The sequence below is a fragment of the Ovis canadensis genome, chromosome 1 (assembly GCF_042477335.2).
Source record: "Ovis canadensis isolate MfBH-ARS-UI-01 breed Bighorn chromosome 1, ARS-UI_OviCan_v2, whole genome shotgun sequence".
NCBI lineage: Eukaryota > Metazoa > Chordata > Mammalia > Artiodactyla > Bovidae > Ovis > Ovis canadensis.
Window position 1 is genome coordinate 238,675,394 of NC_091245.1, and position 14,539 is coordinate 238,689,932.

The 14,539-nt window shown below is 37.9% G+C and overlaps 1 protein-coding gene across 49 annotated transcripts in view; it reads right to left on the minus strand.

Moving 5' to 3' along the window:
- The window catches only part of MBNL1 (muscleblind like splicing regulator 1), a 218,475-nt gene that overhangs the window by 181,546 nt on the left and 22,390 nt on the right, over positions 1-14,539 (minus strand). For 19 of the 49 annotated variants that reach the window (XM_069562591.1, XM_069562579.1, XM_069562546.1 and 16 more), the window contains exon 1: positions 9,217-9,935. The exons of 12 other annotated variants lie outside the window; for them this stretch is intronic. The gene's annotated coding sequence lies outside the window, so the exon portion shown is untranslated. Of the gene's footprint in view, positions 1-8,557; positions 8,679-9,216; positions 9,936-14,539 lie in introns of those variants that run through there. 18 more of the 49 variants (XM_069562676.1, XM_069562653.1, XM_069562646.1 and 15 more) reach the window with 2 other exon arrangements.

Sequence of the window (14,539 nt, forward strand, 5' to 3'; positions counted from 1 at the left end):
CATAGACTATCTAAATAAATTAAGTGATAAGTATTTATAAATGGAATCTTTTTCTTGGAAACTCTTGATTTCATGATAATTTCTCTATGTATATTAAATACAGTCATTGCTCTGACATGCTCAACTTAAACTCTTAAGCCACTTACTTGTAAAAAGCACATAAATGCCTTATATAAAAAAGCCTACGGGTACTCCTGTAAAGCTTTCTATCCTGTTTGAAATATAACTATCCTCCCAACTCCAGGTAACTACTAACTCAATGCAACTGCTTATTTATTTTCGTATGTAAATCATTTTGTTTATAAGGGTGTCTGATTATTGAGGATCTTTATTTCCAGGAAAGAGAGTATCATTGATACCTTCCCTAAAATAGCAAGGTCTGAGAAGTATAAATGTCAGCCACATTGAGCACATTGCAAACTTGTTTTATCATGTATCTATCTGCCACCTGGTTTATCACTGGGGATCATTTACACCCATGTTCTGCATGAACTTTAAAGGGACCAGAACTGCCTAGCCTTCAATAAGACATTTCCCAGCAAACAACAACATACCCCTAAGATGAAATGATGGTTACTTTAGAATGACCAATTTGGGATAAAGAATTTAAATACCATTCTTTAATTGATTGGATCCTGTGTTTTAAAGGAGCTTGACACAGAAATGAACTGTTTTCAAGAATGTAACAGGTATCTTCCACCTAACCAAGTTACAGTCCCAGATAAAATATAATTTTAAGTGTTTTTCTCTGATGTTTTAAAATATAGTTCTTTATATGCAAAGAGCTCACAAGAACAGTATGATGAACAGGGATAACATTAACAAAGTTTTAAATAAGGGATTTTGGATGAAAAGTTTTAAAAATTCTTACTATACTCTTTAAATCATCTTTAATATCTCCCATCACCTTTAATATCCACATCTAATTAGTTGCTACATCCTGTGGACCTGAAGCCTGTGACTTTTTCCCCAGAACACGTGTCCCTTCATTACCTTGTTACTGTCCTTTTCCAGTCCCTCATCTCTAGCCAACAATTTCCATTTCATCCTATGTATGTCCTACTCTCCTCTAAAAAATGTCACTAAAACACAACACCTGTACATTACTTGCTAAAGCAAATGTCTCCTAATGTTCCCACTGTGCCCTGAACTTCCTACCTGTCCCCAACTGTCCTCCAGAGTGGAGCCCCAAACTCCCTTTCTCCACTGATTCCTTATTTCTTCTACCCTATCACCTGCCCCTCCCCAGACCCTTTATCTCTCTCCTCTTAACTTCCTATCCATTCTTCCGGAGTCTCCTCAAATGCTGTAGCAAGGGTTACTCTTGTGGATTATTCCAAATGTCTACAGTCTCAATCTCCTATCAGTACCCAAGTATCTTTTTAAATTTTGTTTTTATTCTTTCACAACTCTAGAACTGGACTACCTTGGTTCAACTCCCTGTTGTGCCACTTCTTAGTTAAGAAACCATGGGCAATTAATTTTGTGCCTCAGTTTCCCCTGTGAAACTGAGATAGCATCCATCTCATAGGGTTGTTCTGAGGAGTAAGTAAATTAACTCATACACCTTACCCTGGCACAAAGTAAGTAGTCCAACATGTTAGCAATCGTTGTTAAAGCTATTATCCTCATCACCATTCTTTGAAATGATGGCAAGCAAGACCAAAAAAAAAAAAAAAAGGTTAAAAATATGGAATCGGAGTTAAAAAAAAAAGTCTCACAACTCTGAAAATGACAAAAAGTGTTTAGCAGTCATGCTGGTCACCTTTAAAAGTCAACAGGGGCATTTTACATCTGTCACAAAGATTAAATGAGATATTTTGTAAAGAAATGTATAGCAAATGGCACTTATATTATTAACTATTATTTATATGCTCATAATTATACAGATGTAGAAATTAAACAACAGAAAGAGCAAATTTTTTTTTCCAGTCCACATACCTAGTCACATCTGGTTTGGTAAAATAAAATCCATACACTGTGAGATTTTTGTGCCCCATCTCCCAAGTCTATTACTCCTTTTAAGATATTGACAAAATGTAATATATAAAAATATAATAACTTGTAAATGATAATAATATCAATATCACCTCTTGTATTTATAAAGTGCATCACTTTTCAAAACATGTACCCCCAAGTGGGCTCCTCACTGCAACAAACACTGGACTTTCAAAACAAATGTAGACACAGTGCTCACAGACACTGATATATCATTTCATAGGATGGCTTTTTTAAACTAAAATTTAGTAAACAGAAATATCAGTGAGGGAGTCGGTGTTAGGGGAACACTGAGTTGCAAAGTCACTTAATGGTTCAGAGCTTTTTCCACCAACTTTCCCCCTTAGCAGGCCATCTGCCTTCCTATTCTATCTGTGGTCACCTTGATTATCACCATCCCATCCCAGACTATCTTTCTACTAGGATAAGGGGAGCCATCCACATAGAGTGCTAAAAGGTCATTGTAAAGGTAATTCTCTTCTTGTAGTCAGATAAGACAGAAACAAATAAAATGTTAACCTATCATTACTACTATGATCAACAACGCTGATAAACAGATTGCTGGATATTTGACTTGATTAAATTTTAAATTTTCTGGATACAATAAGCTCTGAATAGTTTTTAAGTTTTAAGTTCAAGAAGTATCCTTAATGATGTTCTAAATATGAATATGGACTTCTTAATGCCTCATTTGGCATTCTTGTTATTTATCCTGCTTTTGACATGTTTTGACTATTAAACTGTAAAGTCTTTCACCATTTCGATTTCCTCACACTCCCACTGCATATACTATTGTTACCACACTTTTTCTAATTTTCTAGAAGAGTCTATTCAGTTATAATCACTGTAGACAAATGTTAGTAAGGAGGAATTTTGAGTACAGTAAGTATACACAATGTTACCATGTCTTCCACAACCACATACTTAAAATATTTATGAACTACTTTTAAAAACCCACAAAATTGTATTCACAATTGTGACACTTCTACCAGTGCCTGAAATCTATATCTTGTTTTTATTTCTTCACTTTCCTATTCAATGTCACATTAAATTGGATACTCTGGCTGTCTCTGATTAAAATCTCCTTGCTAATATATATTTCTCTCATTGCTTCATTCAGTATAAAACATTCTCTTTCCCTAAATGAAATCACTTTTTTGGTACATTTTAGTAATATTTTCACTGCTTAACTTTAATATACAGATTTTTTTTTTTTTTTTTTAGCAAATGACCTTGTAACTATCAGTTTACTTTTAACCTAGATTTTCAACCTAGCTTTTCCCTTGAAGAAATTTTCTATGCACTGTTTACCCTGGTTACCCATTGTGGTTTTCTGATACATTTGTAATTATTTGGTAGCTTCAAAAGCTGGTACTTTATGGTATTTAACAGTAGTGCTAATGCCAAAGCTATCAATATTTTACTATAGGACATCTGAAAAATATGTATTTCTACCAGCAACATGGACTGAACAAATGAACTAGTATATGTATGAAAATCATGCCTAGATATTAAATATAAACACATGATAATATGGAAACATCACTGAATAGATATAGTTAATGCTGCTTTAACAGAATATTTCTATAATATCAAAAAATGAAGAATATTTTTTGTTTTCCACTATTTATGCATTAGAACTGTTATATTTATTACATGTATTGGTCAGAGCTTTCCTTATCTCAACTTCCATACAATGTTACCTAGCTACCGTTTATGAAATACTGGTTTGCACTTTACAGTTATTTTCAAAACTCTTAACTTCCCTGACAAGACTGCCACCTCTTTGAGGACAAGATGCATCTTGATTAAGTTTGGTAGACCTCACTGAACCTAACTTGCTATTTTTGCCACAACATATATTTTCCCATGAATCAACTTTACAAAACATCTCAAATCAGCATATAATGTTTATTTCACATGATTAAGTGTGTTCCCACAATCCAAGAATCTTGTTAGCTCTTTAAAACAAGTTCACTCGTAATTATATGAACTATGAATTAAATAATAGTTCAACTATTTTAAAAGTGGAAAATATAGTAAAGGTCCAGTGTCAAGACAGATTTTTTTTAAGAATCCTTTGGAGAAGAAATATCATTTTGTGAACTCAGCTAGAGAGGGACTGGAATGGAGTTGATACACATGGACATAGCCTTTGGATTACATAGTATTTACTATAATCCTTTTTAATAACATTATGTTACTTAATATCGAGATTTGAATAAATTGGTGTTGCCTTGGGAACAGTTTTATATTCATATATATATACTCACACACAAATTGTACCCACACTTGATGGAACTATTTACCTTATTAGCTATTATTCACCTCTTTGGGTATTTAAAGATGCAACCCTCAATTTCTTAAAACAATTGTCCAAAGAAATGACAGATTTTCTTTTAGAGCATATGCACTATTTGAAGCATGACACTTATTTCAGAAACATCTTCACTTTTAAAAAAATAATTGATCACAGTGGGAATGTAATTTTCCACTCTATCCAATATGGCTACATTTCATCTTGAGGTTAATATATCCTGAATTCTAACAAAGGATCATCACAGAAACTGAGGATAAGATCTCGAAAATAGTGGGAAAAGTATCAAATACATAATGCTCATACTGTAATATATATCCTTCAAAGGTTTTTCATTTTTATATATGTCATAGGCAGAGGTAATAAGATGCCTTTTAGAAAATATGAGTAGTTATTTGAAAGAAATGTAATGAAATCATTAAAAGACTAATAATAATATGCAGAAAGCTATTACCTCATTATTTGTTAAGGGTTTTCTCAAGGATATAGCTGTAATGTTTATATAAATGCATATTTTTTATAATATGAAAGCATGACATAAATCCCAAGTTCCCTACCTCAACTCTAAAAATATAAAATATGTCTAGAGACTTTTAGTGCCCTATGTCAATAGCTCTTCTTAAATCCTCTGCTTTGCAATCAATAATTCTCCAAGCATTAGTGAATCTGCTCCATGACTCATCAGAAACGATCTACAAAGTTAACGGGGATCATTGTTCCCCAAAGGCTCAACATGCATTGACACTAATGGCAGTTATGCTTCTTGTGGTGGGAGACAGATTCAAGATTGGCACCAAGCAGGGAGGTAACTCTTCTGAGATTCTCCATAAAATCTGCCCCTTCTCCCCCAGCAAAGAAGAACTCATAGGCTCCAACCTGTCTCATGTATTTAGTTTCTTTCAAGTAAATAAAAGTATGCTTATGTTATATGGATTTTTTTTTTCAGTTTAACACTCACTGTGTATGACAAAATGTACTTCAGTTATGAAAATATCTGAGAGGAATGTTTCCAGGACCTATGCCATTGTGCTTTGTTTACCAGTCAGATGCTTTCTCAAGAATGTGTTCAAATTATAAAGACAATGTCTCCGTGTATAGGAATTCTTCAAAGCCCAAAACATTACCAAAGAATTGTATTCTTACCTTTCCTAGTATTCAAAACAATGCCCACTTCCCTACAGGTGAAAGTCTTTCCTTCTTGTGAATTTATTAATCTTTGATTAACATACGGTCAGGAGTTGTTTGGATTTATTACGTGTTTTTATTTTCTAAGGAAGGAAAGTCATAGCAAAGGAAAATATATATTAAGCATTTGAAGATAATTGCTATTTACTGAAAACTCTATTTTAAAATAAATTTCAGTGACTCGTTTGTGTTTGGTAACTTTGGGACAATGATAACTATAGAGTCTCTAAAATGTTCCTAACTAGCAATCATACTCTATTCTGGCCTTTGAGAGGTGTTAAGACTCATCCCCTAATTATAAGCCTTTTCTCTGCTATTACTACCTCACCATTAAATCTCTAAACTAAACAGTAGTTTTGAGGAAATAAAAATAGATGTTAGGTGGTGTGTTTTCTCACATTTTAGTTACGATGGGTAAGAAAGATGAAGTATTCCTATGTATAATAAACTTTTTTAGCCTGTGAAAATAAAAATCCCTTTTATTGTGTTTTGTCCAGTAAATTCTATTAGGCTTTCTCCCAGAATACTGCTTTCTTGCTTTACTCTAGAACAGCTCTGTCCAATAGAAATACAATGCATGCCACATCTGTTATTGTAAGTTTCTAGTAGCCATATTTTCTTTTTACTTTTTTTTTTTTTAACCACGCTGCAAAGCACATGGGATCCTAAGTTTCCTCACCAGGGATCAAACCCCCATGCCCTGCAGTGGAAGTACAGAGCCCTAACCCCTGGACCACCAGGAAAGTCCCAAGTGGCCATATTTTTAAAAAAGAAAATGAAAAGAAACAGGTAAAATTAATCTAACAATATATTCTACTGAAACTAATATATTCAAAATATTATCACTGTAATATATTATCACTATAAAAATATTACCAGGTATTTTACATTCTTTCCTTTGTATAAAGTATTCAATATCCAGTTAGAACAAACTTCAATCCAGATAACCACATTTCAAAGGCTCAATAGTCACACGTGGCCAGTGGCTACGTATGGACAGCATGTTCTAGATTTCAAAAACATGAAGCTTTGTGGCCTAAAAGTTCACGTTTTAAAATTTTCCTGTGTAACATCCTCTGTTATTGCTATTGCTGTTGGGATTCTCTATTGAGCCAAATATTTAAATGACTATATTTCATTTCCTTCATCTGCTTCCCTGACCTTCATACCTACTGGCCCCTCTGACACCTCAGAGTACAAGAAACTCCAATCACCTATTCTTTTCAGCTTCTTCTAAGCAAGATCTGAGAGTCTCTTACCTCCGCATCTTCCCATCACCAAACAGAAAGCCAGAAGGTGCAGGAAGGCTATTCTGTTTCCATAAATAGATATATCAAATACAGGCCTAATGTATGGCGACAATGATAAATCCAAGGGCAATTTTTTTTGTTTACAAAGAAGATCGGAAATTTTATTTAACAAAATAACACACTCATCTTCAGTCAGAAATACAATTTTACTCCCTTCCCACCCCCGTCCCAGGAGAAACTTTGGGATACTCTGTTCTTGTTCTGGAACAGAATCCAGTGTTTCATGTCATAGGAATTCTGTGCCCAGAGGAAGAACAGAATGTTGGAATAAAAATTTAATGAATTCAACTTGGAGCCTAAGTTTGCCCCAAATGTGGAAATGTAAACACAAGCAATAATATCTCAAAGCATAAAACACTTTGGAGTCTGTTGGCATGGCTGCATAAGAGTATCACACGAGATGTGTATCTGCACACAAATTTTATCTTAGTTCCATGAGAAAAAAAAAATTAAACCAGGCATATGTGAGGTTTTCTGAGTCTCTTCGTCATAATAAAACCTGATTATTCTGTCTTAAGTGACACTGTAATTATAGATGGTTAAACAGGTTTTCTGGTGCTGACCCAACCTGTTCCTTAAAACACAAAAGGCCACTTTTGTGAGGAAACCCCCCATTAAATAAAACTAAAAGCTATGTCTATCTTTTGAAAGAAGGCCTAACAACACAGTAAGTAAAAAAAAAAAAAAAAAAAAATTCACCCCCATGCAACACTAATGAAGATCAGAATGCTGGAGTCTCCTAAAAAAACAGTTTTGAGCTGCAGTTGTCACCAAGTTTAAGAAAGCGAAAATACAAGTGACAACATTGTGCTTTCACTGCCTACAAAATAACTTTATTCAGTGTCTCTGGCTAGAGCACCGCATCAGAGCCATTCTAAGTATTGAGCTAAGCATTCCTAGGGTGAGTTTTACAGTCCTTGAACTTTCATTTTAACTTGTCTCAGTGATAATATTTTATCTCAGCAACAAGACAGGGAGAAACACCAACGCTCTCAGCAATCCAAAGAGATAACAGGGAGTGGATCACTTAGCCTGGTATAGAATAGTTATGTACTAAATACCCTCCGTGTATAAACAGACACTGTGTTCAAACCCAGGAGGGAGGAACACCGCGTCCACGGGTGTAGTATTTCAAAGCACATTGCAGAGGGCCTGCAAATCCAAAGGCATTAATTATGACTTCTCTCTCGGTGGATTAATTTGCTTAAGAAATTCCTCCGAGTATAGCAGAGTTTACCATCCATTTGCTCTGGGCTTGTGCCGGGGCTGGTAGATACACAAAGTAAAGGCAGCGCCAATAACCTTGCTGGCAGCTTCTTACTCAATCTTAATCCTAGGGAAGCACACTCCTCGGAAATACACCACAGAATCCTAGCAGCCGCATATTCTCCCCGGCCCGGGAGAGACTGAAAAACACAATTACTCTTCTAGCTCCACCAAGCTAGTTGTAAAGTACTGTGAGACGGGCAAGCATAAACTCCACCATATACCTGCTCGCCTTACAGGCTCCGGAATCGAAGTATTCTCACATGACACATTACTACCAATAACAGATTCCGGCTCCGTTTAAAAAAGAGAGAGAGAAGGGGAGGGAGGGGACGCGCTACATATTTATCCTCCTTTTGTCTAAAAAAAAAAAACAACAACCCAGAACCCAAGTCTTAACTACTTTTCATTCTTTTCAACCTTTCATGAAAGCAATTCAATCAACCAACTGCGGCTCCACCCAGAGAGCGTCTATACTTACTTTTCTTACAGTTTTTGAGTGACGCACTACAAAACGATGGAAAAAAAAAAAACAGGAGCCCTCTCATGCAGGGCGTCTTCCGCCCTGAAAACTTGGCAAAAGGCAAACTGGACTGAAATACAGCACTCTCCATATAAGGAAGGCCAGCTAAACATGTCATGCGTAATTTATGGGTAGCAAGCAGAGAATTAACCTTTGCGTGCACATACTTGGCCCAGATGAAAACCGGGCTGGATGGCAGCCTCGGGAACAAGGATGCGGGACCTCTAGGGAGAAACCGTGGCTCGCGTCTGATGGACTCGCATCCCCCCCTCCCCCGACAAAGGCCGTTAAGTTGTAAGTACACTTCCACGCACCTGTTTCTTTTACCGCCCTCCCCCCTTTTCTTTCTTTCTCTTTGTTTTAGGCTGCCAAGTGGGAAGCTGGCAGGGCTGACAGTGTCCGCAGAGCCCGTGGAAGGGCTACTCGGAGCTGGGCTGCAGCTGCAACCTCCCGCTGTCCCTCTAGCTCGAGATGGTATGTGATCGGAAACCATCCAGCGCAGTGAACCGGCCCCAGCCTTCTTTCACTTCCTCCTTCAGCCATGTACAGTCCCGAAAGAGTACGAACAATGCAGAGCAGCAGAGCAGCACGAGCAAACTGGGAAAATGGAAACTTACCTCTCACATTTTTTTCCCCCCTCAGAGGCAGCCAGACTGCCGAGCGAGTGCCCAAGGCATTGTGGGAGTCATGATTCCAAGAGGCCCGCGATTTAAAATTGAACTTGTCAGTTCCCGGTCACGGGAGCATTGTGAGCGCCACAACTCATTCAGCTGCAGTGAAAAGACTGTTGCATGTCGCTGTGCAGCCTCTTATCGCCGAGGTCTGGTTTCCGCTGCTGCTGCGCGGCCCCTCCCCCGCCGGCCCAGCCCCACCAGGAAGCCCTGGGCGGACTCCGCGAGCCCCGGAACGCACGCGGCGGCAGAAAAAAAAAAAAAAATGCTCTTCAACTTTCCGCCGCCCGGCGGCTCAGCCCCCCGCCACCTCGCCGCCCCTCAACCTAACAAGAGTCTGCCGGGGGTGGCGGCTGCCACTCGTCCATCGGCGCAGAAAGCAAAAGGAAACCCGAGCCGGCGCTGGCGCGGTGCATCCCCGCCGCCTCCCGGTGGTATCTTCCATCTTATACGTTCGACACTGTAACCTCCGAGCTATAGTGCCCACGGGACGCACCCCTGCTACTTTCTGATTCTTGAGACTGGCTGGGCAGACAGATAGGTTCGTTTTTGAAAGCGGCGGGAGGATGGGGCTTGGTAAGGCCGTCGGCAAGGTTAGACTGAAGGTGAGTCTCCAAAACTGGATAGAACAGTAGGAGCTGGTGGGGCTGGCCGCTTTAAAATGCACCACGCAGATTTCGAACCTGGATGGCCCATAGACGGGAAAAACATCCGCAAGACTGCTAGTGTATATCTTTCTCCAGGAACAGGGCGTCCATGGTTTTGGAATTCTACGGTAAAACTGTCACACAAGCACGAATACTCACATACTAGCTTCCCATCTACTTTGTAAATAATATTTGGACTGTAAAACCCCTTTTTACCCCAACTCTGCATTATATGATATATAGAGAGACTCCTCCTTCGTTATACAATATTCATTTTCTGAAATACTGGAATCGTCCGAGGCAAATAAGTCATATTATTGCTAGAACAAAAGAAAACACAGCCCCAGATCATAATTCACTGGGTATTAATGAGATTTAACTTGCCTTCACTTTGAACGGAAAGAATCCTGGACTATTGTGATGTGATCAAATTTTAGAGATTGCGGGGGCAGAATTTATTTAGGATTTAGGGAATAGTTTATTCAACGATGATTATAATTTTAAAACTTTTTTCTATGTTTTGAATGCAGTTTAGGAGCAAACGCTACCTATCATGTGATGTTTCTACAAGTTTGTTAGGTTGTTTTAAAGATGGTGGAGACGGCTTAAGGAGAAGGAAAAGCATCGTGAAAGGTGCTGAAGTACAAAACTACTTCTAGAGGTATTAATAACGACTTGAGTTCTCTACCCTTGGCTACATCCACAAAACACTGAGTTAATATTGTACACTGCTCCCTTCCAGAACAAATAAATTAATTAATTAGATGGTGCCGCTTCTCAGTATTAATCATGAAAAAGTACCCAAGTGCACACCCAGTGGAAGCAAATTAAAAACGAAACCGACACTTTCTCAGAGGACAGGGATGGGCATTTTCCATCTGCCAATTAGGAGCTACCCCAAGCAATGAGGACTTCCTTTCTTCTAATTCAGCACTCATTTCAACAACTACCTCAATAGACTGCTATGCAGCGATTCAAGAATGGATAACAACATACAGTCGCTCCCCTCAAGAATAATACCTCTACTAGGGAAGGGACTGGGGAAAAGATATAAACTAATTAATTCTGGCTGAAGGATAAATGCTAAAATGATGGGAGGCAAGACCAAGGTGCTTTCGAGTAGAGTCAAGAGGGCTTCCTGGAGGGGTTGTTTTAACAGGTGCCTTAAAGGGGGTATAGAAATTATCAAGATGAGTAGAGAGGTGAATCCAGGTTCTGTGGGAAAAGAGCCTGGCAAATACAATGGAGCTGCTAGTCTTGGAGTTAGAAGTGAGCTGGATACTTGTAGGAGAGTGGCAGCAAGTGAGCTGAAAGTAGGTCTGTGTTCACCCAAGGAGTTTCAGCTTTACTTTGAAAACTGTGATACTCTAGATGAGTTTAATCAGCAAAGAGATAGGTTGAATTTGGACTTGTATTTCAGAGGGATCCTGTGGCAGGAGCGTGGAGAGTGAATGGGAGTGTGGGGTGGAGGCTGATGGAAGAAGGGTGAATGGGTGTGGACAGACTGGAAGAATGACTCATGCAGGGAATGAGGAAGGGAGGAGCCTTGGGAGACTCCCAAGTCCCTGGCTTACCCTACTGGATTGTTTGCTACTTGCTTTTTAATTTTGCCTCCATTCTCCATGACAACAGAGACTGACTTCAGAGCTGGGCCACCTGTGCATGTACGAGCAGGTTGGAGGCCTTGTTGGCTTCCACACGCCCCTCCTCAGAATGACCAGTGAACCGCTAAGGGCTAATCCCAGTTGCAGGAACTTCTTTTCTATTGTTCTCAGACCCTGCAGACTTCTAAGTCAGAGCTTTGGTGTTCTTTTTCATGTGGGTTAGAAAATTTGCTGTTTGGAGCAACATGATGAAAAACAAGACTTTGAACCTGTGTATGGTGCAAGAGGGGAAACTATTTTTCCACTTCAACACTGGAGGAGGGGGAAGTTCTGGGAACAAAAGAGAAATTGAAACTGAGACAAATTTTCTGCTCCACTGCACAGAGTACAAAGAAATACAAGAAAGACCCTTAAATGTTAGGAACAGTAGAATAAACATCCTAGTAAATGACAAAGAAGAGGGAAAAAATGTTATTCACACTAGTAAAGGAAAAAGGGGTGGCTAAGAAAACTCATACAAAGCAGTGGTCAACCCAGGACTTCAAAGTGAGTCCAAATAAATTGTGATATAAAACTTCATTATCACTGGTTTAGCTTAATTTATTGTCATTGATAATACCATAACATGAACAATGACATTTAACATCTCGAAGCACTGTAGCAAACACCGGATCCTATGTTAAAAATATTAAATCACATTGTCAGCTTTCACTACCAGTGGCATGCTAACCACATTTCAAATTGTGAAAATTATTAAAAAATCATTATAGTAATAAAAAGTAAATAGTTCCCCATTTAGAATACCAATCATATTCCCTCAGTGCTGGGATAGCATTATGGTTCCTCTTACATCTATGAAGTGTAGTTATAGTCCATAGGCTCATGAGTGAATGCATCTATAAGTATAAAAAGAACGTCATTTGTGGGTGGAGAGGGAAATTATAGAGAACAATTTTAGATGAAATAAAACTACATGTTAAGATAAAGGAAAGAATATTCACTGCAGGTTTCTGAAATATTTCAGACCATTCAAGTTTTAATTATACCAATGAATCCCAGTAGAAATATAGTAAAGGAATATGGTTTTTAGAGATAACATCAACTACCTGGTTTACCAATAAAACAGACAAAGGAAACAGTAGCATTTATCTTTTTCATTCAAGTGGGAGTCTTTACGGCACTGTGTAAATGTGTGTGTACAAATTGTATGTTTCTTGTCATATACACTACATTTATATATAGCTCAGTAAGCTCTCACAGCCGTCTAAATATTATTTGCTTTTTCTGCATCGTCCCCCTCAACTCATCATCTAAATGAAAATACCCTTAGAAATTACGCTCTTTAAACTCGAAATATGAAAAGGTCTTGAATCACAGATCTAGGAATGCTGTTTGTATTATTCTGAAGTAAAAATAATCCACTGGAAGATAGTGTCAAAACTAAGATTCAAATTCGGGCACCCTGATTTTTAACCCATGTTTAAATATAGATGGTTAAGACAAGCTGCTGGAAGGCAATGAAGAATTGGAAACACTCCCATATGGTGAATCCATTTTAAGTATATGCATTAAATGTATCTCCATTCAGTTTTACAGCAGGAAAGAGGTTTGAAGCATTTTTCTGTAGCCTGGATTCTAACCTGTTTAGGCATCTGAATAAATATATTAATATTTGATAGAATTATATGAATTTAGTTTACCTAGATTTAGTTTAGGACTTTTATATATTTCACATATAAGGAAGTTTTAAAATCATACCTAGTATTTAAATATTAATGATATATATATTCTATTATATATTGTGTGTATATATAGTATGTTATATAATAGGACAGATCGCATATATAACATATATACCATTTAATATGCAAATCACATAAATGTAAAAACATATAAATTCAACATACTTGTATTACAATGTATATAAATATTAAAACTGAATTAAAATATTAATTTTATTGTGCATTTTTTTGGCACCCCTGGGTAGGCATGAACCAATTGTGCATTTTTCAATTAGACTATTTTATCTAAAACTTGAATTTAAACCTTCATTATAATTATTTTAGCATATGGAAAAAAAGAATTAGAAAGCAAATACATTTCAGAATTAAAGGTTTAGAACCACAGAATTATAGTAGAGAATGGAACATTGGAGACTTATCTAGTCCGTCTCCCTAATTAGACCAGAGCGTTGTATAAATAAGTTGGAACAATGTCAGAGAAGAACTAGCATCAATGTCTTCTAACTCAGGCCATTTATTTTCATCATTTTTGCTTAAAGACACTGAGGCAACACATAGTTGCCTCATATATGAGGCTCTGAGCTCAACTGAGCTCTCATACAGGCATAACTGCTCCCCAAGTTTAATGTGAAGAGGGGCCACATTAGATTTTGAGGAGTATACATCTTTCCTTCCCTATTTCTTCCTTGTTTCTCTTTTCTTTTTTTCCTTTCCATTTTTCCATTCTTCCTCCCTTCTTTCCATAACAGAAAACATTTGCACACAATGCCACCGTTCAAATGTTCATGGAGCATCCACTGTGCTAAGTCCTATTCTAGGCAGTGTGGTTTACAGAAATGAACAACACAGCCCACTCACTTCCTTCAAGGAGTTTACAGTCTGCTAGAAGGAGGTAGGCAGTAAACAAAAAATAAAGGAACAAATAAACCTCGGAGGCAATTTCAGATGGAGGTAAGTACACGAAGTGAAAGATAGCAGGCTGAGGGGATAAGGAGGGGAGGCTATGTGTTAAACAGGACAAGTGGCCAAGGGTTGAGATGGTGAGAAGTAGCATAGTCCTCAAGACAGCGAAAACTATCTGGGAAAAAAATCATTCAAAGCAGTGGGAACTGCAGGCCTAGCACCTTGAATCTTCAGTGTATGTTAGTACCGAAATCCAATCACCCATAAAAACTAATGGGCCGGAGTTCCCTGTTGGTCCAGCGGTTAAGACTTCACCTTCCAACGCAGGGAGTGCAGGTTCAGTCCCTGGTCAGGGAGCTAAGCTCCCACATGC